We start from the raw sequence: 23,538 nt of genomic DNA on the forward strand, positions 1-23,538 counted from the left end.
ACTGGTCCCTCCCGGGTCACTCTGCCTTCTTCCTTGCGCTGCTTTTTCTGTCTGTGTCTGTTCTTTCACAAACTCGGAAGTTACAAAAGCCTGTCTGGGACATCGAGTGTTTGTTCCAAAAGAAGGTTCCATGTTGATTTTTTTTTTCTTTATGATGGCCATGACTGAAACATTTCACCACCTATTTTTGTTGCTGTTGTGGTTGTAATTAATGTAATTTATTCTGTAAAATATCAGAGTTATTTAGTAAACATGTCTACAGAGATTTGTCCTGAATAACATTGCTTTACTAGAGATAATCCTTAGCTACTTGGCTCAAACAACTTTTCAGAGCTGGAAATCTCTCACAGAGAAGCCAGTTGTGAATATTAAAAGGGATTTGGAGGAGGAGGCAAAAATGATATTTTCAAATATTCCACTGAGTTGAAGATTTAACCTAGCAACATCACTGAATGCCTGCACGGGCTCACAACCTCATTTTGTTTTGTATTAAAAGACTCTTGGCTGCATTTTAATTGTGTACATAATATTATTGATATTTAGCAATTGTTTCTGTCACCTTCCACCTCAATCAGCATTGCAAAACACAGCTTGAACTAACTGGAAAGTAATTTCCTGGCTAATATTCCTTCTCATCTCCTGAGAGGAGCTGATATAACAGCTAGCAAAGCATGGATCAAACAGCCCCCATTTCACAGATCTGCTCTTTCTCTAGGCTCCGTGTCAGCTCCCGTTGAAGTGAGAGTTATTTTATCTGGCATAATGAGCGGATGGATTCTGAATTTTCTGAGCTAAGCAGCTCTTCTCAGTAGTTCAAGCAGGATGTGCAATGTGACTCGTAATTAAGCACGAGAGACACATAGGAAGCGTCAGGGTGCCGATCCAGCTGGAGGGCGACTCGCTTTTCCCCGTGTGTTTGTGCTGGGGTTTGGCTGCTCTGCAGTGCTGAGCGTCCTGCGGTCAGACCGGGCTCAGCCTTAGGGCTGCGAGCTCCTGCTTTCCACAGAAGACCAAAAACAGTGGCAGGTTTTCATCCCAGCCCCTCGTTTGGCAGAAGCGTGGAGGAGAGACCAGAAGTGCCACCCGCAGACAAACTCCATTGTGCTGAATCTCATTTTCCTCCCATTAAAACATACCCTTAATAAAATATTCGTGAGATTTATACGGCCTTTACCCTCGTTGCCATGTTGCTGCCCTACAGCTCAGAAGCTAATTGTCCTATAAGTAAAGCACCTGCTCCAGGTCCCTTCCACTAGCGCCTTATCCTCTTCCTGAGGCAGGCAAACAGTGTGAGCTCCTTCTTACACAGATAGCGGTACCGCCGGTGAAAAACATTCTTCCCTCTTGTCAACAAAGTTTTGTAATACTAAGTGTTGTCTTCACCTTGAATCAAACTCACTTCCTAACTCCCACGGAATCCAATTCCACTGCAGAGGCAACTGCTGAAGCAAACACCCCAGCTTTTTCTTACTTGGTGTTTCCGCCTTGCAGTAGTTACACGTAGCAGTAACTGCATTGTCTGCTGGAATTCCCCACTTGCCATTGATGTAATTGCTTGGTTGGGAGCACGTTAATTGTTTATTGACACTGTTCAGCTCCCATGCTGGGTTAGACAAATCTTCAGACTGAACGGTGCCGTGGGCTGAAGTCTCAGATGAGTTTGTGCTATGTGGACTATGAGAAAGTTGTCTTCATCGCTACCCACCATCGCTGCTCAGCTGTGCTCGCTCATGGTGCTGGGTTTGCCCAGCCGGCTCAATGCTGATATAGAATAAAGCGTAGAAAATGCTCTGTATAAATAGTATATAACTATCTACATTTTCTGGGTCCAGTCCATGTGTTGGGTTCATGAAATCTGTGTGCACCATGATGCCCGTTCCGTCTGGGCGCTGGCAGTGACTCTGACCCATGCCTGTGGGCTGCGGAGGCCAGTGCCTCTGCGAAGAGAGGGAAGGCATGGTTAATCCTGTGGTCCTTCCCTTCAGACACACAGCCGCCGTACAGCCCGGCTCGTCTCCCTGGGTCATGTTTTTGGCACCTGCTGCTGTAGGTGCCGTCTGTTGTACTGAGCTGTGCTTACGGTCATCAGGCATAGCACGTGTCCGGCAGAGACGGTTCAAGGTTGGCCCTTGTCCAGTTCTCAAAGGCTTTCCTCCTTGCATCGGTTGATGGTGTCTTTCCCATGCTGTGAATGGTACCTGTGGTCTGTAACTAGACACGTCTGTGAGCGCTTGTACTGGTCTCCTGATCACTAGGCATTAACCAGCATTTTGCCAACGTTCAGAGATGAGCACTGTAGGGCCATCCGAAGCCTATTTCTGATATGAAAGGCACGTTTTCTTCAGTGAGCTTTGAATGAAGCTCTAACGGTTTCAGACTCAGTCAGAAGTGAAAAAGAAGGCCATTTGGAGAGGGGAAGCAGGTCTATGCATTATAGTATCTTCATGATATATATATATATATATATGAAATCCACTTCGCTGTTCTAATTTAAGCACGCACAGCATGATAACATGGAGACTGTGCCTGGCCATCTCCTGATTATGCTGCAGCAGGGAAGTTTTAATTTAACCTTTTGCTATTCTGAATGTCTCAGAAGGACTGTTTCTGGTGGATACTGTAATAGTTTTCATATCACTAAATTTTCCTAACAAGTCTGCACTCTAATAAGGAGCTAAGAGCTTTGGTCCCCCCTGATTTTTAATAAAGTGTATCACTGCAAGTCAATAACCTGTCAAGTGCTACTCACCACACTCAGCTAAAACAACCGATGGAGTCTGTGCTGATATGCAACCAAGGGATGTACACAGGGAGGTTTGAGCCTGGTCCTGTGCAGGAGGGCTTTCAAAACCGCTGCGTGTGGAAGGGGAGTGGATACTGCCTGTGGGTGCTGGGGCTCTTGGCCAGGCTGGGGTCAGCAGCGCTGTGCAGGGCAGCCCCCGCTGCCTCTGGCTCGCCTGGACCGGCTGTCAGGAGACTCTCCCCTTCTTTGGACACTGAGCTTGCATTAGTGGTGCGAAAGGAAAAGGGAAATAACAGCCGGGAGAAGAGAGCATCCAGTTCAGAATACCTGCCAGCCCAAGAGGAAATATTGCCCAGCAAAAAGAAATCAAATTCATTTTGAAATTCACCACTGTCAGAATAACTGAGCACTCACTCCAGGACATAATTTAATTGAGATAACTGTAACTGAATAGGCAGTTCTTCTCTTGGAAAATACTTCTCTTACAGTTCCCCTCCACCAGTCTCAGAGTGTTTTGCAAATATGGGGAGATGCAGCAGAAGGACCAAACCCTGCAAAGCTGGCGACAGGCACCGAGTGTCCCGCCGGCTGGACCGGTGCCGTGTCCACTGGGCAGGGCTGTCTGATGTGTTGCTTCATACTTGCTGTATGCAGGAAGCCATCTCTCCTCACCCCTAAGTGTAAGCCCCATCTGGAAAGAGAAGGCAGCACACAGCACCGTGGTCTGCAAAAGGAGGGCAGCATAGCGTCTGATTGAAATTACAGGACAACAAAACCCTCTCTCTCCTCTTCAAGCATCTTTTAATTCATCAAGAGCGATGAGTGTTTCTGCTCTACCACTCTTGCCCTACCAAACGGGGACCTTCTGCCTTGGGCTGACTGTCCCTGGCAAATACAACTGGCTGCCATTTTAAATGTCCTTTGCCTTCTGGTAGTTTATTTTTTTTAACTGAAATTAAAGTTTCTCTGAAATCACAGTTTCAGTGCCTCTTGAAAGGTTCTACCTTTAACATTTCTGACATGCAGCTTTTCAGCATTTCTAACTTGGGAGAGAATTTCCAAAATGTTAACTTTTCATTCCAGCAAGTGGATGTTGAATTGTCTAAACTTCCTGAGGAACTCAGAAAGGGGCCCAAAATTAAAGAGACTGTCTTGACTGTATGGTACTGACTGTGCACAGCAAGGTTTGCTGTAAAAGCATATAGATCTGTCTAAAACTTTTCCCCCATTCTAATTAAAAGGTGTTAGAAGAGCATCCTTTCCTGATATCACTAGAAGCTTTCCAAACAACTTCTTGAGTTGATTGCTTGAAAGAGGGGTGTGAGGTAAATTCCCTTAAAACAGTAGTAAGAGCTATGAAATAGGCACGTGACAAATTTGCACAGTTATTTATGGTTATGAACAAACCGATACACCTAATATTTATTAGCATGAGGAATGTTTCTGTGTTCATGATGTGGTGGTTGGTTGCATCTGTGGTTCCAGCTGCTTTCACTCATTCCTCTTCCTTTTCCTGGAAGATTCAAGCAAAGGGTGGCTGCTTGCTGGGGCAGCAGACGGACAGACGGATGGACAGACTGCCCCATGAGCTCAACCCATGTCAGGAGGGTTTCTGAGCCTCTGGTTTAGCAGCAGGATTGTGCAGGTGGTCTAATTATAAAGCTTTTGGTAATTAAAACAACAGCTGTTATAATTAAAAGACTCTTCATTAAATCACTAATAACTGAAGCTTAAGGTGGGGTCTCAGTGAAATGCCAGCAGTGCAAGATATCTGAAGCAAGAAAACATATTGGGGAAGAGGCGAATGCTCTTCAACAGAAGACGAAATCTATTTAAAATCTCCTTTTTCCCAGTAGGCGTTTTTATAAAACCTTCCATGGAAAAGTCAGAGCAGGAATGTCAGAGAAAGAGCCTTTGCCTTGGACTGTTGAAGGTCTTGCGGAACAAAACAGACACTACAGCCCCTGGCTGCTGACCCAGAGGAAAAAAAACCGCACGAGGCTTCTCCTCTCCCCAGCCTCCACCAGCGGAGTGACACGCTGACACAGCCGGCCCGATGGAACCCAGGGCAACGTCAGCGTGGAAACCCACTCAACCATAAGCATCCCCAAGGGGCCAGCAGCAAGGAAAATAATCTGATCTCCCCAAGTTCATTCTAAGACAAGGCAGCCTCGGATACTACAAAACAAACAATAAACCCAAATAAACCAAGAGGCATCGCGGCTGGCACGTGCCAGGTGCACATCATTGCAGGACCCAGAGAAATGTCCTGAACGGTCTAATAGGATTTTTTAAGCTCATTCTCCATTTACAGGTATTTGGCTTTCTTGCTGCCGATTAAACATTTTGCAGGAAGACATATCACAGAAGGGATTTTGCACTGGTATCCATGGAAACAATAGAATGTTTCCATCTAACATACATATTAATTTTTCCAAGCTGTTATTAGCCATTCCTGCCAAAGGGGTTTAAAGCAGCATTAAGAAAGCAAAATAATGTAGCAAAAGATGTGAAACAGAATCACTGTTACAGGAATTATGAGGACAGGATTTTTTTTCAGATCTTTTTTCAAACTGTGTTCCTACCAAAAGCAAATTTTAGGCCACGTCCTTTAAATGTACAGGAGTCAAGTCATTAGCATAAAAAATTGACAGCGAGTTAAGTCAGACCTGTACTGCCAGAAGACCTGTTTACATTCTAAGAAAGACCACCGATAGCAGACAAATTCACTAAGGTGAATCAGGAATCTGCTCTGTTGGCCAGTTTTGTTGACATTTCTGACAGAACTAGGACCTCAGATGGGACAAGAGGAACACGCTCATGTGCTGGCTGAGCTTGTGGGAGCCACTAGCAACCCCCGGGGTGAGGGGAAAGGCAGCAAAACCAACAAATGAAAAAGGACCATGAGGGATTGTTTCAGCTATTTTGAATCCTGGAAGGATGCTAATTGGCGAAGACTTTCAGCCGTATGCTCACAGAAAACCCATGAAGGTCTCATAAACGTTAGACCTGAGTCAGGATGGTAACAGGAGAACAATGTCGTATTGCCAGTGATAGTAACCAATTCTCTGCTTTTGCAGAAAATAGGGGAGAGACTGAACAGCATTATGGCACACTTGTAATATCATGATCATTACTTATTACTTTAGCATTAATTATTGTTAGATGAATCATAATGAACTCATCTGGCATTAATATAAATGTAAAATGCAAATCCATGCAAATTCCTGTGTAATTCAGCATCACTTAATGTACTGTTAAACTTCTTCATGAGCCTTCCCTGAACCGAGGTCTGTCTTTGAAAGAGTCCAGCTATTACTGAAGAATAAAGTGATAATTTGGCTATTGGGCACCTTATGGGACTAGCAGAGGGCAACAGTTAGTTGCCACGAGTGACTATTAAGAAGAGAGACTTCTTAATTCAGAAATTAAAACTGAGCAACGTGAGGACACCATGCAATTCCAGCATCAATTAAAGGTCATTTATTTATTTTGTTTCACTGCTCAGTAACTGTGTCAGATCTGGGCTGTTCTCATTGAAGGTCCATTTCATTGTTTGTCCCACTCCCTTGAGCTATTGATGCAACTTTGAGCTGCAACATTTTTAGGAGAAGGAGGCAGAAACTCTTTGGGAACTCCTCCAGTGTTGCAAACCTGATTGCCAATGCCTCTCCTCTTCCTGGGCAGCCAGGATGTGCTGGTGCTGAGCACCCTGCTCCTGGGGCAGGGGAGCTGGGAAAACCAGGCAAGAGCTTGCCAGGGCTAAGAAATGAGCAGCCAAAGCCAGAGACCTTCTCTCATGCCTGCATGTCACCTGTCTGGTCTTCCTGAGGGTAGTGAATTAGCATTTTATCCATTTTCCAGTTTTCTTGCTCTAACAACCCCTTCCAAAGGGCTTTGGAAAGCATCCTCCATCGTGCTTCCAGAGGGAAACAGGTTCAGTGCTGACTTTTCTGCTTTTATTTCTGGGAATACCTGCACATAATCCTGGTTTGTGTTCCTTTGTACTTTATCCACTCTTGCAGTTTATCCAACTCTGCCCGGTTGGGACCTCAAGCAGCCAAAATTCTCATGAGACAGTGTCCTGTTTGCAGAAATCCATGAAGTGCCTGCACTGAGAGAGGTGGCTGGGGAGTTTTTATTCCTTTCCTTTACAGATGTACATGGGGTACTTTAACAGGAGATGGACGTGTGGTTTCCACTGCTCAGTAAACTTAGCTGTTAAGAATGGCCTGAATTTCTCTAATTTAAATTCAAAGGAAACCGTAGTGTTTTGTTCTTAATTGGAAGAACCTACTTTAAAACTGTGGAAATGCTTTTGAAATGGAAATTGCAGTTCCCACCTCCGAGGTAAAGGTGCACTGAGAACCGCTTGGCATTTCTTGCATGATTTAAGATCACTTTCCTGATGAAACCATTCCTACTTCTTTCATCTCTCAAAATAGCAGAGAGCCACCTGCCTGGGGGTTCGCCAGAGCCCGTCCCGTGCCTCCAGGAGGAACAGCCCGTTTGCGGGGGGGGGCCATAGGGAGAACCTGTCATTTTCTTGTAGTCATTTACGAGTCTGTAATATTGCTGTAATTAATTATTCACTGTCCTTCCAATCAAAAGCAGTGCAGAACAAAGGAATAAACTATTTCCTTCTTAGAGGCAATATCTTAGAAATCAAAACCCAACTTACAGCACACATGAGACACCTGCATGATTATCATAATTAATTTAATTACAAGTATTTGCTCACTTTTAAAAGATGAAGAGCATTAAATACTAGATGTCTCTTTCTTTAACAAAATATCACTAGACACATTAAAGCAAGACATTTTGAAAGCAGATCAGTTCCCATTTGAGCAGCAGCCTTCATGCAGAGTGTGATGAATTCCCTGCCTGCAACTTCCACCACATCAGTTTCAATTAATGTAACAAGCAAGACAAAGAGCTGGACATGTGCAAGTGTCTCTGCTTCAGCTGCGGAAGGCTTCGTGGCCAGCTGAAGTGGGACAGAGCTTAGTATGTTGCACGACTGCGAGCCACATTCAGCACACAAATATAATTTTCTATGTGGAATGAGCAAAATTGCAATTTGTAGGTGATGAGTTCAAAAAGGGAAGATTTTTTCTGTGTTCTGACAAAAAAAACCCCGATCTTTTGCATGACCGGGGCCAAAGTGACTCCTGTTACAGAAATGCACTCCTCCGTTTCTCCCCACACCAGCAGAGTATGTGCCTCCTTCTCCTGGGGAGGTATGGGAACGGTTACTGCTCCGGTATGTTCCTCCCGTTGTGCCAGCTGGTTGCAGAATGGGAGCGTAACTCTTCCTTACTTTGACTTTAATTTAACAGCCTTTTTATTTATTTTATATTCCTGTGCTGTTTCAGAAAGAGCAAAGCTCCTAAGTGGTGAGCTAAGAATGAAGCGAAGCAAATGTAAATGAGAGAGAAAGCAGAGCAGCGTGCGGGCAGGGCAGCAGCACGGCACGGCACAACCAGCGACAGGACATTGTCGCGACAGGGACGGCTGCCATGTCGTGCCGATAGCGGCGAGCTCTCTTCTCCGAAAAAGGGCAGTGACCACACAGGGGGGCTGGAGCACGGGGCGGCTTTGTTTCCAGTGACAGAGTTTTGCCCAGCCCTGCAGTGGATCAGGAGAGAAAAGGATCTGGTTTGGTTGGTGTTGTGGTATTGATCTCTCCAAGCAGAAATTAATGGAAGTGTTTCTCCTCTTTATTGCTTCAGGGCTGGCTGTCAAGAGGAAAAAAGAGTCTGTTTGTGATTCTCCTTGCAGTTACTTCTTACAGCAATGCATACCCAATTTTTTTCTGACTTCCTTTCTTCCCATTTTTAAATGTGCATGCTTAAAACATTTTGCCCACTGGGTATGGAAAGGAATCTTCAGTCCTTAATACCGGGCAAGATAATTTCTGATAATATAGGCAAGCAGTGAAAGAATAAGCCTTAAATTATCCTGCCCTCCCTCCAAGAAAGGGCACACATTTGCAATAGTAAGTAATGAAGGAAAATTATTGCACTCGATGTCTAGTATGGCTCTCACCTGGTCTGTCTTCTTCTAGACTGAAGATGTATGCATCCTTTTCTCAACAAGACAGGTTATGAAAGTTATAAGGTTTTGGCGGCTGTTTCTAAATGAAGTGCAACTTTTAATTTTTAAGTGCTATCTCTATACATGCATAGTAAACATCTGGGAATATATATAGTGAGTGGCTTTCAGATCCGCCCTGGTTTGATATATCAGCAGTTTTCTTGTCCTTACTCTATTTCCGGCTTTCGTTTAAATGCTCTCCTCTTATAATTGAATATGTAAAACTCCAACCTTGCGAGCAGCCAGGGATCAATGAGGGCTGACGTTGAGCACAGCAAATATATGGGCTAATGGCTCCACTTTTATCGAGCCCATTTAACACCCCGTGACAAGGGGCCCTGCCCTCCCCTCACTGCCACCCTATGAGTAAATCTGTCCCTGTCCCCAGCAAGATGAGCTGGGCTTTCACTTCGGCCGTCAGGGTGGTTTGTGTGCCTGACTTACAGAGTTTGCTGAATCAGGGCCTCATCGAGACATATATCTAACAGAATCCAGCATTCGGGGATAAAAGGGATGACAGGACAGTGGCAGAGGCGTATGGGATGCAGTGTCCCACTCCCGGGCCCCTTGCTCGTGCTGCCGCAGAGGAGGAGGAGGATTTATCCGGCGCCCCACACGAAGTCTTCAGCTGCCCCGAATCCCCGGGGGGTCAGCGCCGTGCCAGCCGCCCCACAGGACAAGACGCCAGCGGGCTCCGACGCCCTGCTCCACGGGGGGACGTTTGGTGAGGACGGGCGAGCAGGAGGGTTCACCTCCATTCACGGCCCCACACTGTGGAAAACTCCTTCCCTGCATCCTTCCATTTACCTGAGGTGGCATTAAGTGGAGTTGTAATTTAATATTTAGGTTTGTTTGAGTTATGAGTTTGTTCTCTTTTCCACCACCTTCAAACATAGCACAGCTGAAGGCCTGCCTTTCTAAACCCACACTGTGCACACGGTGAAATTCTGCAAACTACTCTTTATTAATGGTGTAAATCAAACTCTAACCTTTATTTCCTAACCCCCAGCAGGGCATACATGCTTCTCATGTTTTCCTGGCCATCCATGCCCTTCTCAGCCTCTCGACCGCAAGGCCAGGGCTGCCGGTTCCTCAGGGCTGTTGTCAGCACCTTCCCTTGGCACCCAACGCTGGCTCGTAGTCCTGTGGCACAACAGGTTACGGAGCCTTCGTCTAGTGAGAACAAGGGTGGTCTGGCATGTTATGGGCACCAGCAAAACCAGGCTTCCTTAGGCTGGCTAAGTGCAGTTGTACACGACCATGTATTTATAGTTGTATTCGGTGAGGGTTTGGCTTATCTCCATTTCTTGCCGGCCCTGCTCCCAGCCACCAAATCAAAAGTGATGCTTCAGGGCGCTCACGTGTCTGAACATAGGATTTTTCCAATTGAATAGGGTCCTTAATCCTGCAGTAATATTTCTGCTGGTGAATTAAACCCCCCTTCTGTGCGTTACTAAAGCATACGTGCAGCTCTCGGCGCATGAGCAGCACCAATGAAATCAGCTTTAGGGGTGAGCACGTAGCGCACCTGGGGAGGAAATACGACGGCATGTGCAAGGAAGGACAATGTGCTCAGGAAGACAAGCTCCTGCTGAGCTCCTCTTGGACAAATAACAACATCTGTTCTCTTAACTAACTTTAATTCAGTTCTCTCTTTGCCACTCTGCCTGAGACAATATTTAATTGATATTAAAGGAGCATGCATGATATTGAGTATGTGATTGAATACTGGGAATAAGGTCTATCAACATATCACTGATATATTGATATCTAACTAAAAACTTTGATTTGCAGTATTTTCATTATGATCTTGTTTTTTCTCTAATGATTAGAGAGATGGAAAGAACAACATAGGCTATGATTACCCAGGTCCTTTGTGCAGATTATTAACAAGAAAGGCACCAGCACACCAAAGTCAAAGAATGTGAGGTGATAGCAGATTTTTCCAAGGCAAAAGCCTGTTTAAAATAAAATCATAGGTTCTCTTCTCCAGGCTTGCAGAGCCTGATACGTTAACATGTTCAGACTCTGGGTGGATGGATGGAAGGGCAGAGGATGCTCTTTCTCCTGCCAGTGTTCAAACAGAGCATGTTGACAGATGGGGGGAACCTCACAGGGTTCCTTCTCTTTTCGTCCCTGTCCTGGTTCTGGCCAGGATAGAGTTAATTTCCCAAGGAGCCAGGACAGGTGAGCCAAGCTGGCCAGGGGCTATTCCACCCCATGTGATGTCATGCTCACCACAAAAGGGCCGATCAGGGAGGGGCGGGTTCCGCATGGCTCCAGGACGGGCTGAGCTCTGGTCAGTCGGTTGTGGGATCGCTAAATTGCTTTCTGTTATCACCCTTGTGAACATTCCGTTACCAGTGCTGTTGTTGATTGTTCCCCTCTCCCTTGCAAACCCAGTGACCTGTCCTTACCCCAACCCTCGAGGCTTTGCCTCTGTTTTTCTGTTCTCCTCCCCATCCTGCCGTGGAGGGGTGAGCGAGCGGTGCATGGTGCTCAGCTGGGGCTGGGGCTGAACCACGTCAGTCCCCAAAATGCATGGGGTTAATTTTTTGTCCCACATTGTCCAGAAATTTTGATCATATTGTATGCCCATGCCATGTGTATGTGTCTGTGTACACTACCTTGATTTTTCTGAAGTGGTAATTAATTTTGCCTGACACACTCACAACGAGCCACTTCAGGTTTATACTGAAGGACTAAGAAAAGCCAGCCCCACCTTGCACTGGCCATAGGCAATAAGGTTAATCTATGCTCAGAGGTTTGAAAACCTTGGATATTGTGACTACTTTTTCCCCTCTAAAAATTTTCTGCCTTTCTTTGTAGCCCTTCATTTTCTTTTTTTTAACTTTCTCTTCTTCTCCATGGGCTCACATAAGAAGAACATGAATTTCTCACCCACAGTTTTTGGAAGGGGTTTGAAATAAGGCAGTATAACTGCAGTCTTTCCTTTTGTGTGCATATGTTCTAATCACATTTAACATTTGCTTGTTTTTTTCCCTTCCCAGCTATTCTTATGCAGAGTATATTTTTTTCAGCAAACCTGATCACGGACTCTGCCCAAGCCACCAGAATTCTTCTGAGGACCCCTTGCGACCAGCTAACCTTAGCCATCATTGAGGGTCTTCAAAGACAAGATCACCTTGTTTATCAAAACCATCCGCATGCCTGTGTGTGAAAGTTGAGGGTGCGTGGCTTGCATTTTCTCCATTCTTCGAGAGGCATCAGTCATGGTGAGCTGAGTAATGTTTTCATTCCCGGGCCTGCAATTACTGTGTGGCAGTTCAGATCTGGGCATGGGGAATGCACAGCCTGAATCATTTGGCGTGTGGAAGGGTTGTGTGAAAACGGCAGGCTAATAGCAAAGATGCAGGGGATTGGGAAAGCCTGCCTCCCACTTTTATGCACAAGTGGGAAATTACATGCTTTCTGACTGCAAAAATGTTGAATGGCAAGCGAGTTTCGCTGGGAAGTGTTGAGGAAAGCTTTCCATCACTCAAACATTTTTCACTCTCCAGCACTCACCATGGCCGGGGACTTCCAGAGGAGAGGGGAGCAGGCGCCGAGTTCCCATCAGCCGGCCAAACCTCAGCTGCTCTGCAGGGGTTGCTCATCCACCTCCTCAGCAGACGGCAGCAGGCAGATCTCAGCCGCTGTGACCGGGCAGAGCTCCCTCTCTTTCAGCAGCACCACCACCTGCCGAACGCCGAGATGGAAATGCTCCTCGCCCCGGTCACTAAGGCCAGTCCCCATTACAGAGGATCACCCATGAGAAACACCCCGGTGCTTCCCCATCTCCTTTGTTCTCAGACACAGAAAAGTTTTCTGGAGCTAGGTTTTTGTGTTGGGGGAAGTCACCAAAGTGGTTCCGTTTATGACAAAGAAACTTCCTCAGGAAGAACCTACAGCATTTGCTCCAAGCACTTGTGCTCTGGATTTGCCTACACAAATTGTGGGGAAATTTGCCCTACACTGTCAAATAAGAATTTTTTTCTTAGCTTGCCTGCTCTCCGCAGACACTCCCAAGACTTTCAATAGGCTTGTTGATCAGGCCTAGCTGCATCCTGGGCTGCTTTATAATAAGTTCATATTTGCTTGTCTTTCATCTGAGTTTCTCAAAACTGTGTGTAGACATTTGTTGATAAATCTTCAAAACAGTCACAGAAGTAGGTAAAAAAAAATTCTGGCCCTATTTTACAGAAACTAGGATTAAAAACAATACTTTTTTTTTTTTTAGCTGCATGGCCATTTAAAGACAGATGTCAGGCCTATTAGAGATCAATGGCCTGATCAGCACCTGGCTGTTATAAAACCCAGCAGGAGCCAACCTCTGCTGATGAGCAGAGCTGTGAGCAGTTTAAGAGGGGTCTGGCTTAGCATTGTCTCTTTCAAGGCTGGGATCAGCTTGGTAGGTCATCTCTGGTTTTATGTTATCAGAGTACAGTCATGTACTCTTGAAGGTTTTTCTGGCTGGGGTATCATCCTGCTTTTTATTTATCGTGAATTTTTAGTGTCTGAGACAGGAGTTGAAGCTGCTAGCAAGGATGTGCTCTGTGTGAGTGGGTGCTGACCTGGTAGGTCCAGATAAACAGCAGTAAGAGCTGATTGTACTATGCCATGGCTTCCCACCAGCATGTAGGTGGTTTCCCAGTCTCTTACTGGTTGCAAGGAGTTGTAGAAACTTTTGGGAGCTCTGCTGCTTGCTCAGGCAGAAGGTGTGCTGGGAGGAACCTGTGAGTCCTGAGGAATCCCATTATTTTCATATGGATTGGACTGCTGTTGTGGAAGTAACTAAATTAATGGGATGGGAAAGTTAGACCTGTGCAATGACTGTGCCGTGAAGGTTATAGATCATGTGTACGTCTTCTCACATATTAACTTGGAGTGTTTGAAACTTTAAATGGCTTTAGGCATAGGATGGGTGACAGAACAAAAACCAGCCTGTTTTATTGCACTTAAGTGCCTTTAATGCACAGCACTCCAGCTGTGGTGTGACCCTCACGTATTTTATTCCTCCTCAGTCCATCTAAGTCCTACATCTGCAGCCTCATTAGGCAGCAGAGCAGCTTCATTAAGCCCTGCGTGTGGTAGTAGCCCCCGGGAGGGCTGCAGGGTGCTGTGCTTACTGCAGCAGTGGGAATCGGGAAAAGCCTCACTGAAGTGCAAGGTGATGCTGCAGGTAGGTACTGGTTTCCAGAAGCATTTAAACAGGTGGTCTTGGGCTTAATGAGTGGGGGCTGAAGGCCTGCCCAAGCCTAGAAAACCCCTTGAGCTGCTGAGCTTCATGTGCAGAAGCTGCATTAGTCCAGGGGAGGCAGCAGCTGAGTGACTCCTGTTTGGTTTTGGCTCCGTGGCTGGGATGGGTAAGTACCCACGGGTTCTCACGCTGACCAGGAGCCCTGTGGCAGCAGCCTGGGGTGCCCCTAAATGTAACACACCCCTGACTTGTTGTGCCACTGCACCCTGGCACTCTCATGAGACTGGGACTAGATTTCAAGAGCGAAGAACAGGGTTTTATGCAGGGCTCAACTTGGTTTTATTTTTTAGAGTCCTAAGAAGGGCCTGATGTTCCCTGTTAGCAGAGATGTTCAGGAAAATGTGTATGCCCTAGACCTTCATTCACATCTAAAATCTGAAAACCTTGAGAATCTCCTGCTCTTCTGTCTTGGTGCTTTGTGATGTCTGACACTGAAATACCGTGCTGGTATGGGGATGAATCCTGTTCACAGCGCTGCCTCTATCGCGCTGTCTTCCCTCTTATAGTGCTGTTAAAGTGAGTCGGTACCTTGGGAACGCGTGCGAGAGTCTCTCTTGCTATTTGGCTGCCCCGATACTGGCGGGTGGACACAGGCTGCTGGGGCCATCCCTCGCAACGTGTTTGTGACCACAGTCCTCCCCTGATGGCACTGCAGCTGTCCTGGGGCACGCGCGTGGCCATCCTCTCCCAGCCCATAACGCAACGATGATGATGTGCACTTTGGGCTCATCCTGGTTTTGCCCAGCTGGGGTAGGGGCCCCTGCCCGGCCTCGAGCTGCCACTTGCCTGCTGGCAGCCGCTCCGTCAGCCGTGCCCTGCGCTGGAGACGCCAGAGCCCCCCAGGAGAGCTGGGGGGGCTGCTGCCTGGGGGCATGCCTGACCTGCTGCTCCGGTGTGCCGAGGGGCAAGAGCCCTGTACTGCTCCATCCTCCCTGGAGAGAGAGATCTACCATCAGTGCAGAGCATGCCTCTTTTAGCTGTTAATCATCGCCCTTAAGGAAGTGGGAGGATGTTTGAATGTGTTCTGGACATTGCCAAATTATAGGGAAAATAAGCTGTTCAAACCCTGCCTCTCACAAATAAGGCCAGATTCTCAGCTGCTATAGGCACTCTTTTAAATTATGCATGTGGAAACAGTCCCCCAAACTTCATCTGGTTCCCTTCACTGATGTCTAGAAACCTAGAATTATAATCAGCACTAAATTGTAGCTGGGATTGTATTACACGATTGCTTAGATCCTTGTTGCTGCTTTTGAATTTTCATTTTCTACTTTCTTTTCACAGGATGTGATATGTAGTGCTCAAATATATTCTATAGCTTCAGGGTGAATATCACCTTCTTTAATATAGTTTAATGGAACCTTCTTTCCTTTTCTAATCCCATGGAAATAGGAGTTGTACTGGATAAGATCACACATGAATGTTACCATAATTTTGCTCTGTGTCAAAGATATGATCTCATCAGAGCTTGACAGTATTGCTAATTTGAGAAAAGGGCACAAGCATTAAAGCTGAGATATGCAACCTTTAGCAATCCTTCAGTTTGTATGAAGGTATCCGGAATGCAAATTGTTGGGCATTATGCTCTGAAACGTTCCAATAACTTTTGAACTGCAAAATTATGTGACTGTCAGAATTGAGGTCACTTCTATCCCTCCTCCTCATGCTGTTCTTCTGTACCAGACTACAAATCTGAAACACTGCTTGTAAAGGAAAGATGAATGCTATTAGTATTCAAATGGATTTCCTTTTCCATATGAAAAATGGAAGACTTCATTTCTAAAAGTAATTTTAGTGTTAAGCTACCTATTTATGGTGGGTCCTGCACTCAGCTTGTATGAAGTAGATGTATAAATACTCTTTCTAACCAAGGGCTAAATCTTGGCCTTGGCTCTGAGGTGGTGCACAGGGAATAGGTGCATGTGACTGGATATAATCCTGACAGAGGAATTGCTCCTCTATTTTGTTGGGTCCCAGGAAGTACCTAACTTCTGACAACTTTGGGAACTGAGGGGTAGAGCAGTGCCAAGCAATCCCCGGTACAGTGTCTCCAGCTGGGTACCAAAAAGCCAAGGGATCTGAAATTGCACCTCATTTTAGACAACATAGGCCATAAAATACTTTATTTAGAAGCTTGATCCTAGTGGATAAATCCCTCTTTGCTGTGGTAGTTGCTGACCACACTTGGAGCTCTGCATCTCTGGCGTGTGCTTTGGTCAAGTTGTCTGTTGCAGTGTGGTCCTCCCAGTGAGCTCTAAGGCACCTCTCCTAGTTTCCATTCTGGCCAAAGGAGGCTCTGGTCTTTCCCTGAAAAGTTTCAACACCACCCTTAGCTTCATTGGAAATGCAGGAATGCCAGGGAGAAATTCTTTTGCAAACCTTAACCTGTGTTTTTATCATTCATCAGAACCTGTCATTTATGCCACCCTCCTAACACATAAATCTGGCCAGATGCAACATAAAAGCTCGTATTTGGCAGCTGTTCACCACTGCACAAGTGTGTTCTGTGCTGCTGCTTCCAATAGCTTGGGAAAATGATAATATTACGATTATTTTATGGTTGGTTTTGATGGGATGGGCTTTAAATGCTGACAGGCTTACCAAGTATAACAGCTTCCTTCGAACCCTCGGTGGTCAAATTCAGCTTGCAAAGTGGCAAACTGGGCATAGTATCTGTGTTTTCCTTAACAAAAAAAGAACACCAGAGTCGGTGTTTGCGCTTGGTTTTCAGGTCCCTGTAGTTGTCCTTGACCATGGCAGAGGAGGGTGGTATGGTAGCGGGCTGTTCCCACCCCCCGAGTGCCAAGGGGTTTGGGTGCTGTTTGTCGTGCCCCCCCGCAGCGCCCTCCCTGCCATGCCGCCCCACCTGTGCCCTCGAGCTCTGGGGATCCTGCTTCTTCCCCACCTGGGCAGCTGCGGTCAGTGCATCTGCATCCCTCCTGGGCGATGCACCAGGGATTGCAGAAGGGCTTAGAGAACTCAGGATCCCAAATCCTGCTGAGTTATGTGGGGGAATTCCAGTGCAGATGAAACTGTTGGCAGAAGTTTTCCTGGCCTCCCACAGCCCCCACTCTTTGCTCCGTGGGAGGCAGGTACCCATCACAGCCCTGGGCCCTCTGCCTCCCAGTCCTGCCCAAATGGGTGGGAAGGGTTTGTTCTGTTTCTCTCTATGTGCAGGGAAAGCAGTGCAAAAGGGCTGTATGGAAATATTAATAGAGTTTATGGATGTGGCTAAACATGATTGAAACGATGCTTGTAAATGTGGGTAGAACTTGTCAGTGGCTGTTTAAAATTGAGTAATACCATTTTAATTGTTATCCTTACTGCTATAGATCACAATAAGGTTATGTTGATGGAAACATCAAGCATAGTAAATGCTGTAAGTACAATATGTTAGTAGTAATTATAGAGTAATTTAACAACAATGTATATGAAGAGGGCAATTTTGCATGCCAATTCACCACAGTAAATTTAATTGTATGGAAGAAGGGGAAGGCAAAATATTTTCAATGAAGAGTGAAATGATAGATACTGGTTGCTTTTCCAGTGCTGGTGACATTCCTGATTCCTTTTGAAATGGTTGCTGCCACTTTACCTTACTGAGCATCCTGCTGGTATGTATATCTTTACAGGGCACAGGCGATTTCAGACTGATTACAGGACAACTCTTGACTCTTCTCTGCCAAAGCAAAAAAATTTTATTTTTCATTGAGGGAGGTAAGCTGAGAGTTGTAGTGATGTGAAATGTCAATGGAGAACATGCACAGGGAGGGCAATGTAAAAATAGGCCCCTGCGTTTTTTTTCTTATCAGGTGGCAAGAAGTCAGAAGCTGTTACTCACTGAAAGAAATTATCTAATAGCTTTGACTTTTTTTTTTCCCCTCCAACTATTGTAGTTTACAGTCCTGAGAAAGTATTGAATTTAAGAGGAGTTTAATTGTTTGGGGTAAAATAACTTCTCTTGCTTTTTGTTGTTATTTATACTGCAGTTGCCTTTGACTGTTCTGGAAACACAAAGGGATGTTTTGGAGTCTGCAAACGTCACTTCTGTCCTCTTTAAGGCCCCTTCTTGCAGTCGAGCTGATCCAGGTTGCCTCCATGTAAATGAGCCATCAGGCTGTGGCTCCTGGGGGGTGACGTGGAGGGGTGAGCTCCCGTCCCCTGGGGATGGTGACTGGCCAAAGCCTCTGCTCCTCCCCAGGCATCACTTCTGCAGATGCTCCAGATTATAAGCAAATGTGTCAAAACCCTTGGAGTGATTTTCCTGCCTATTCTGCAGACTAACTCAGAAAAACACTTATGTTCAAATCTCCACTGGCATTTCCTGATGAAATGGCCGCTGCACTCTGTTATCCGATGGTACCTTGGCAGGTCCCGAGACTCGTCAGGCAGAGCAACCTCGTCTGGCTCGGGGGGTTTTGGGGCAGAGCAACCTTTTTGTCCTGTGACTCTAATGCCAGCACATTATGAAGATGAATTAAAAGACAAATTACTGTGGCACAATGAATCCTAGAACCATTTATGTTGGAAAAGACCTTTAAGATTGAGCCCAACCAGAAAACCCCTGCTAGTTCAGTTTCCTAAGAGCAATTTCCTTTTCCTTGCTTCCTTCAGACTTCCTCTGTCACAGACAAGAAATCAAATTTACCAGGTGAAAATGACTCTTGCCACGTCTGGAAGAAGGCCAAAGTGATTTCAAGAGATCAGTATGGCCCAATAACTATATACTTTTTTATTCATTGCTAGTTCAGATCTATGTATTTTTCTTATAGTGTGCTCTTTGTGTCTATGTAAACATTCAGTTTGCATTTTACTATATGTCAGTATCAAGCTATTTTATCTAGGAAGTGATGAATCTTCTCATCCTCTTGGAAAAATGAAAAGTGAAATAGACTTTTAAATAGTAAAAAAATTCACATTGTTTGCCTCTCATCAGTTCCATCAATTATATATAGCACAGGATTTTGAAGAATACATTTATAATATGTAAAAAACCACTAACATAACTAAATTCTTGTTAAATGAGGTATGTGGAACATTTATTCATGTGTTTCTCTTTCTGCATCAGGTTAAACTCTGCCTATAACAGCATCTGTATTGTAACAGCTGGAGTGTGGGAGGTACATTGCAGAACGCCATGAAAAATATGCAACTCTTGGACCATGCTTCCTCCAAGACAGAGGAATGCCTCAAAACCCTGTGCTGGGGCCTGGAGGACTTCTAGTCTGGCTCTGCAATTCTTCAGGCCCTAAACCTGTTTTTTATTTACATATGCTTCCCAGCAATAACTTTAACTTCCAGGTCTTGTGAAAAGAAATGAGGAAATAAGCGCACAGGACTGGAGAGAGACCCTGGCAGATGCGTCCCCTTCTGGGGAGGACAGAGACCCATTAGAGCCACTCTTGAGGAGGACCCAGAGAAGCCTTCCCCTGCTTCCTTCTCACCTTTGGAAACATAGGAATAGGAACCAGTCCACCAGGAAGCTAGCTTGGTGTTGCCAAAGCCCCTCCTTAACATCATTTCACCCAAGATAGTCTTGGTTATTTGCCCCTTATCTCAAGTCTCACATCCTACTAGGAGCCATTTGGGAAGAGATTTCCCCAGGGGCTATTAACTCTGACTGTGATTCCCTATTGTGTTTGCTAATTCTTCTCTTGCCTTAAATTGATCTGATACAGATATTACAGAGATAATGAGTATAGGGTAGAGCCTACTCTGCTGCATCTCCAGTGACTGCAAGTCTTCCATCGTCCTAATGGGGCACGTGCTCTACCCACACATCAGCTATTGTATGTATACTAGTTTTTCTCCATTAAAAGTAATCTTGTATGCTACCTATTCATTGTAAAGAATGATTACAGAAAGGATTGCCTCTGAATAATGCAAGCACGCTGGAGTCTTTGAAAATGCAAAACTGCTGATAAATCTGTTGTAGCTGAAACAAAATTGAAACAAGCTTGAAAGTATTACTCTGGTCTTTTACCCAAGGTGAGTAAATAATTTCTTAGTGGAGGCCAGCTCACGACATAACTGTACTTCCACTGAATGTCTGAGTTAACTTACACAATGGCTACTGTATGTGACTAATGGGTCAAGGTGCTGTGGCCTGACTTTGTGTTGGAGCGACAGAAGAGAGCGTGCAGGCTCCGATCCTGGGCTGGAGGGGGATGCTGGCTGCCAGCAGGCATTGGGGGGCAACATGGTGGCTGCTGCTGCAGATGCTTGGCAGCACTGTCTGACCATCACTGTGGTCTACTGGGGGCTGATGGGGCCCATCTGTCAGAGCAGGGGAAGAGCATCTTTGGTCACAGGCTCGCAGACCCATCTTTGGAGAAGGGTCGCAGGTCAGCAGAACACCTGAAGTGCGGGACAAAGGAATTCCAGCTGGTAAGTCAGCTTCATCGGGGGTCCAACTGAAATGCCTCCATGCAAACCCACATAACGTGGGGAACAAACAAGAGGAGACATATGCATGCCTGCAGGGCTATGATCTCATTGGCATCATGGAGATGTGGTGAGATGGAAGGGTACAGGCTCTTTAGGAAGGACAGGCAGGGGAGACAAGGAAGAAGTGTTGCCTCTATGCCAATGACCATTTGGAGGGCATGGAGCTCTGCCTGGGGATGGGTGAGGAGCTGACCGAGAACTTACGCATCAGGATTAGAGGGAGCACAGGGACATGGGGGTATGCTACAGGCCGTCCGATCAGGGAGACTGAGTGGATGAGGCCATCTACAGACAGACAGGAGCAGCCTCACGTTCACAAGCCCTGGCCCTCATGGGGGACTTCAGCCACCCTAATATCTGTTGGAGGGACAACGCAGCAGGGCACAAGCAATCCAGGAGGTTCCTGTAATGCATCGATGATAACTTCCTTTTCCAAGTGACAGAGGAGCCAACGAGGAGAGGTGCTGTGCTGGACCTTGTTCTCACCAACAAGGAGAGGCTGGTAGGGGATGTGAAGCTCAATGGCAGCCTTTGCTGCAGTGACCATGAAATGGTAGAGTTCAAGATCCTCAGGGCAGCGAGGAGGGCACACAGCAAGCTCACTACCCTGGACTTCAGGAGGGCAGATTTTGGCCTCTTCAGGGACCTGCTTGGTAGATACCATGGGACAAAGCCCTGGAGGGAAGAGGGGCCCAAGGCAGCTGGCTAGTATTCAAGGATCACCTCCTCTAAGCTCAGGAGCGATACATCCGAACAAAGACCTGCATGGATGAACAAAGAGCTCCTGGGCAAACTCAAACCCAAAAAGGAAGCCTACAGAGGCTGGAAGCAAGGGCAGATAGCCTCAGAAGAATACAGAGAAACTGTCCAAGCAGTCAGGGACCAGGTTAGGAAGGCTAAAGCCCTGATAGAATTAAATCTGGCCAGGGACAGCAAGGGCAACAAGAAAAGCTTCTACAGGTATGTCAGTGATAAAAGTAAAAATAGGGAAAATGTGGCCTCCTCCGGAAGGAAACGGGAGATCTCATTACCGAGGATATGGAGAGGGCTGAGGTACTCTGTGATTTTTTTTTTTTTTTTTTTTTTTTTTTTCCCCTCAGTCTTCACTGGCAAGTGCTCCAGCCACAGCACCCAAGCCTCAGAAGGCAAAGGCAGGGACTGGGAGAACGAAGAACCACCTACTATAGGAGAATATTTGTATCTGTTTTATTGATGAGAAATGTACCGGCAAAACAGATATTACCAACATTTAAATTGTCATAATTGCATTGCGAAGTAAACAGGCTTTTCTGATTAATAGAAGTGGTTTGTTTTTCCGGGAATTATTATTTTAGGCTCTGCAGGCTTTGTCTGTCTGCAGTACTGGATATACTGGGTTTCATTTGGAAGGTTTCCGAGAGCAGCTTAAGAAAAAAAAGGTTTGTTTTCATTTTAAGAGATGTATCTTATTTCTAGGAAGACCAGGTGGCTGGAAGAACAGGCCACAAAGTAAAATGCAAACCCTCTGAATGTAAGCAATTCCACAACAATTTTCTGTACCTTTCAATTTATAGAGCTTATTTAATGCTAGCTTTCTGCTTCACAGCCAGCACAGCTCTAGGTAAAATCTCTCTTCAGTGGCACCAAAGAACAAATCTGTGGTCATTTGGGGTTGTCTTTCAACACCACAATGTTCGTATTATTTCAGCGTATGTATCTACATACACATATTGTAGAATATCTCGAGTTGGAAGGGACCTGTGAGGATCAAGTCGCCCTTCATCCTTACCCTGAGGCTCTCGACTGCAAGCGCCATAGGATCCAACCCCTCCCCTACACACATGGCTGCCCTCCTGGAGAGCGTACAGCCATCCGTCACAGCACGCCGGGCGGGGGTCTCATCCTGTAACCGATGTGTTTAAGTTTTTAACCATGGTGATGGGATCAAGATGAGATTATTATTAGTAGTAGGGAATGAGAAAAACATTTTAGGAATGAGAACCTGAGAGCTTGGTGGTACCATGGAACTGATAAACTGTGTGGTTGGTATGTACCATGGAACTGAAACTGCATGGTTGGTACATGAGCCAAATAATATTTCATTTTCTGTCAAAATCATGTCCTTTGAGTGAACTTTGTTCATTATAATCTCATTATAATACCAAAACACACCTCCATGCTAAAAGCTACCCACCTCCAAGGTACGACCACCCCTCACTGGGCATGCTCTCTGAATTTCTTTAAGTATATAGCTTTAAAAGCAAAGCGAGAAAGTTTTACACCAATCATAATGAAGTAACTATGTAACGTAATTGTAACCATGTGTGTATTGAGAATATAAATATGTGCATGTTCGTAGGCTAGGTATGCACGTTGGGTGGAACTATCCCCCGTGCATCCAGCGCTGCAATAAAGAATGCCTGCCTTTTAACACTACGTTGGTGTGACGAGGTTTCTTCCCGGATTTCGGTGACAATCCCACCCGCGTTTGCTGATGTCGTAGCTCGGGGACTGGGCCAAGGCTTCTCGCTCTTGTTTATTCCTCATGTGTGTCCATTAGCATAGAGACATTTCAAACGTGGTGGAGCAGACTGAAGGACCTTGCTAGCACTCGGACATTGGTGTGCTGCCCCCAGGCTTACCTTTACTGCACCTGGTTTTACCCATTTCCCCCTTCAAATCTAGTTTAAAGTTCTTCCAATGACTCCTGCAGAAAGATCCCTTTCCCCCTTTGAGGAAGGTGCACCCCGTCTGTCTCCAGCAGGTCCGGTGTCGTGTACGCTGACCTGTGAGCCAGACCCCCAAAGTTCTGCTGGTGAGGCCAGGCTCGGCGCCGGGTGTTGATCTGCTGGGTCTGCCTGTTCCTGCCCTGGAAGCCCAGAGGAGAGCGGCCCTTGTGCTCCTGATCCCTTAACCCGTCCTCCCAAGGCCCCGAAGCCTCTCTTGAGCGCCCTGGGGCTTCTAACTGCGCCCCCACCGCTGCCCCCCGATGCAGCAGTAACGGGCCGTGACC

The 23,538-nt window shown here is 46.0% G+C and overlaps 1 protein-coding gene and 1 long non-coding RNA gene across 5 annotated transcripts in view; one reads left to right on the forward strand and one right to left on the reverse strand.

Moving 5' to 3' along the window:
• LOC142604548 (uncharacterized) overlaps positions 1–21,848 on the forward strand; it is a 119,347-nt gene extending 97,499 nt beyond the window's left edge. For 2 of the 4 annotated variants that reach the window (XR_012838412.1, XR_012838413.1), the window contains exons 4-5: positions 11,851–12,075; positions 18,089–20,411. This is a non-coding gene — a long non-coding RNA (uncharacterized LOC142604548). The other 2 variants (XR_012838414.1, XR_012838415.1) reach the window with 2 other exon arrangements.
• Positions 1–23,538, reverse strand: part of MED31 (mediator complex subunit 31) — a 277,258-nt gene that overhangs the window by 196,802 nt on the left and 56,918 nt on the right. The gene's annotated exons all lie outside the window — the stretch shown is intronic.

The sequence above is a fragment of the Balearica regulorum genome, chromosome 19 (genome assembly GCF_011004875.1).
Source record: "Balearica regulorum gibbericeps isolate bBalReg1 chromosome 19, bBalReg1.pri, whole genome shotgun sequence".
NCBI classification, from domain to species: Eukaryota; Metazoa; Chordata; class Aves; order Gruiformes; family Gruidae; genus Balearica; species Balearica regulorum.